Raw genomic sequence first — 4,671 nt, forward strand, 5'->3', positions numbered from 1 at the left:
GAGTGATTATAGTTGACTTAACTTACGCGATAGGTTTCAGTACGTTCAGTCTGATGCGAATATGTTTAAATAGAGTTCTGCCGGACTTTTCCCACAAAGAAGCGGTGTTGCTCTATATATTTGCGAGATTTCGTTAAGTTTTGATCAGGGACGGTAATCATTATGAGTAAAATAATTTAAATCAGCATTTAATCATTATTTTATATTTATTTTTTCGTTAAAAATAAAAATCATTATTGATTTTCACAAATTTCGATCACCAATAATGATTATTTTATGGTACAGTTTTTCGCTCAGAGATAATCATTATTTTTGAGTTTTATTTTTCCACTCAAAAATAGTAAAATAATTTAAATCAGCATTTAATCATTTTATATTTATTTTTTCGCTTTTTAATATTTTTATTGAGCTTTGTTACCACGATTGTTTATTAGGAAAAATTGAAAAAGCAACCTCTACCGCTTAGCTTTCAGATGGTCCGGACTTGTTTTCTTTCGCTCTGTGCTTTATGGTTAATAGTGTGTATCGCTCGCAATAACGAGTTTGTGTACTAATTGTGCGGTCAATGTTAGGCTTAAAGATAAAATTCTAAATGCGATTTCGGACTTGGACAAAATAAAAATCATTATTTGAGTCAGTAAATGATAATACTAACTTGCCGGCTCCTGGTATAATTGAAAACAAACGTATTACTCGTTCAAGACTTAAAGCTAGTGAAGGTGTTGCTCAGCCAGCTAAAATGCAAAAGCTCACTCAATTGTCCTAATCTAATGATGCTGTTGTTGCTGCTAAACGCCTAACAGCTGGGAATGCGTCTGGTAATAATACCGGTTTAATAATTACTCCTGGTAGTAATACCGGTATTTCTGCCCGTGAAGGTGTTATTGCTCAGCCAGTTCTAATGCAAACGCACACTCACATGCGCGCTTCAGCTGTGCCGCCTAACGATGCTGTTGGTGCTGATAACAATCTAGTGTCTGATAATATCCAGAAACGCGTCGTGTAATAAACCGGTTTTTAAACTACTCCTCATAGTATTACCGGTTTTTCCGTTGTTGCTTCATTTGTTCTTTCGCCTACGACTCCTGTGGGAACGTTGCCTGCTGCACTTGCCAACTCATGCTTTTTACATGCACCGCCTGCGTGCGTTCCTGATGCTGCTTCGTCGTATGCTGCTGCTGTGACTTTTTGACTTTCATTACGCCTATCCTTAAAAGCGGCAATAAAAATGATATTGGGAATTATAGGCCTATTTCCAAGCTAACCACAGTTTCTAAACTGTTTGAATGCATAGTTTAGGACAAAATATACTTTCCCGTTAAACATATGCTATGTCCCAATCAACATGGGTTTGTTCGAGGCAGATCTACCTTAACTAATTTAGGTGCCTTTACGGAGGATTCTCTGGATACCTTCCAAAGGGGTTTTCAAATGCATGCAATCTACACAGATTTTTCTAAGGCTTTTGATAGGGTATCTCACCCAATGTTAATAGCTAAACTTGAGGGTTTAGGCTTTCGTTCCCAATTTCTAAAGTGGATAACTTCCTATTTAGATAACAGACACTGTGTCATTCGACTCGATAATGTATCGTCGTTGCTTCCTCTGGTGTTCCCCAGGGGAGTGTCCTAGGCCCGTTACTATTTGTCCTTTTCATTAATGATATTTCCGCCTGTGTTTCCAAGTGTAATTTTCTTCTATGTGCGGATGACCTGAGGATTTATTATGAAATTAAATGTCCAGATGATTCATCCATCCTCCAGTGTGAGTTGGATAACTTATATAGTTGGTGTGTGCGTAATCGTTTGTTCCTAAACATTAGCAAATGTCACTATACTTCTTATGCGAAAGTTTTCAGTATTGTTCCAACATCCTACTCAACTTCATTCAACTCATCCAAGCTCAACTTCACAACTCACATAAATTATATCGTTTCTAAATCGTTCNGCATTTCAAACTCGCCGTTAAAGGCAATTAGTGTATTTAAAGACCTGGGAGTAAATTTTGATCCCAAGCTCAACTTCACAACTCACATAAATTATATCGTTTCTAAATCGTTCGCTATGTTGGTCCCTATATTCTCAAACTGTTGTACTCGTCCTTAGTTCGGTAGGTTAGAGTACGTGGTATTCGTTTGGAGACCGTTTCATGCAGTTCATGTTAAGAGATTAGAGTCCGTCCAGAGAGCTTTTGTGCGCTGTGCTTTGCGCCTGATGAATTTTGTATATCCTATTCCGTCCTATCGCTCTCGTTGTTTACTAATAAATCTCATGTCATTACCCAGCAAACACAGTCTCTAACATTAGAGAAATTTGGATTTCTGCATTATATAACTAGGGTAATTCTCTAATCGTTCGCGAGTCGATGACGAAGTTAGAGAACTACATTCGAATTCGATTCGAGAACGATTAGAGAAACAACGCAAATTCAAATAAATGTAATTAAGCTATATTCCAAATGAATGAATTATAAATTATTTTTAAGTTCAAATAATCCATTATTATTTTATTGCAAATACATATAATACACATTTTGCAAACAATAATAATAATAAAGCAAAACAGCAGTTTGAAACTCACATTCGAATCCCATTAGAGACCAACATTAGAATTCGATTAGAGAACTAATATTTTCTCGAGTCGAGAACTATGTTCCATTTTTGTCGAGATCGCTATGATTCTCGATAGTCTTTCGAGTCCTTCTCTAACGTTTGAGATTGGAGAATGTGGCTACTTCTTCAATCATTCCCTAATCGATAACTAACCTCAATGTAGAGTATAGGCGTGTTATGTTGTCGATGTGGTTTGTCTTTGATATCTGTGCGGGATCAATAGATTGTCGGTACCTGGTCATGAAAATTAACTTTAATGTTCCCTCACGCATTCTCCGCTGTAATGAATTGTTTTTTGTGGGTATTGGTAAAACTGTGCTCCTTTTAGGAGGACGCTAGCGCAATATAATGCATATTCATCCTCATTAGACTTTGATTTCACATACTCTAAGTCTACTTTTAAGAATCTACTAGTAAAGCTCTTGTCATAAGGCCCTTGTATGTATTTACCACATAAATAAATAAATTAATAAATCTTCACACCATTTGTCCGTCCCCCCGTCTGTTCGCGCTCCTCCAAGACAATGAATCACCTAACCGGTTTCGCGGGATCACTTCGGTTGGCATGACTCGATCTCCACTGCGATGCCCTCATCATTCAGCAAATTCATCTGCTTATCTGTCTGGTCTGTTCGTCCGTCCGTCTACCCGTATATCCATCCGATATGTCCCTCATCCTAGGCCTCGCTCACCACACACACATCATTCTTCTTTAACACTTCATTTTGGCTCTTTATTTCACATTATTCTCTTGCTTAAATTATGTATTCTTACACCTAAGTACAAGCGCTTTGGAAGTGTCCTCTATTTCAACCGTACAACTATTTATAAGTATCCTAACGGAAATTTTATGAATGGAACGTGTTACGTATATGCAGATCAACGCCTCACGTACTAGAAAAGTGGTGAAACGTCTAAGCATGCATCTTTATATTCCTCTTAAATATAACTTCTTTCCCATAAACCCGCTTCCCAAGGCGCCCGTGAATCGAGATTACGGTGAAGGTGCTCGCATCTACACCCACTGACGAATTTACATTTATACCTGTAAACCACTTCCCTACATACACTTAACGCTATGCAAACATGCACCTGCACATAAAGTAATCGCGTCCTCAAACTTATATCTTCTAGCCAATTTGAGAGGATTATTCATAATTTCTAACTAAGCTAGTTATATAACTATGATATCGATATAGTAATCTTCTCGTAGTGTTGAATGGTCACTTCCGACCTAAGTAACCGGCCTAGTGTTGACGTGAATTGGAGCACGTGTTCACTCCACGGAATTTGTAGCGTATGCGAAGCGCATCCGTGTGCACTTTCGCACCAATAATTACAATACTTCTTCAAAAATAATATATATTTACCTTACGCACCATATAGTCGAGGTACCTGCGACTTGGTACCTTCGATAAGTCAGCTCGGTTGACTGGGGAGCCACTCTCTGTTGATTTCAGGAAAGTTCACTCCTTGATTTTAACCTGGACGGAATTTCGCAGAATTTACGAAGTAATTTTCGCAGGTGACCACGTTTCCAATCATATACCTCCGACGTGCTGCCGTGAAAATGGTTGTTGGTTTCCCGAGAGCAGTTTCTTTATTCTTATTGTTGGGCCTTTTTTCTTTTGCCGGGGTTTAATAAACTTTGGTTAATCCGCCAGCTTGAATTGCGCCCTCACTTTCCAACTAGAAGATTGTCAAGCGGTTAGTCTTTCCTACCTATCCTTTTCTGATCTTGCAAATCTTACCTAGGGTTTTCCGATTAAATTTTCCAACACGTCTTTACTCTCTGATAGAATACTTAGAAAGGATGGAATTAACAAACTTAGCTGCGTTTGTCTCAGCAGCTACCTAGGGCGTATTCGGAAAGTCAATTGACGCCGCCTAGGTGGGTTGCTCTTTTTGACTGGCCGCACTTATGGCCGGACATATTGCTGATAAACTTGACCATCTACCATCAATCGCAACAGGGTGAGTTGATCGATAGGCTGGGTCTTTCGATCTGCTCGAAAAGGGATGAGATGGTGTGTTGTGGCTTTTATATGGTGGGGCACGAA

Source organism: Rhagoletis zephyria, unplaced genomic scaffold, assembly GCF_001687245.7.
Source record: "Rhagoletis zephyria isolate East Lansing unplaced genomic scaffold, Rhagoletis_zephyria_1.1 Rzeph_scaffold_01378, whole genome shotgun sequence".
NCBI lineage: Eukaryota > Metazoa > Arthropoda > Insecta > Diptera > Tephritidae > Rhagoletis > Rhagoletis zephyria.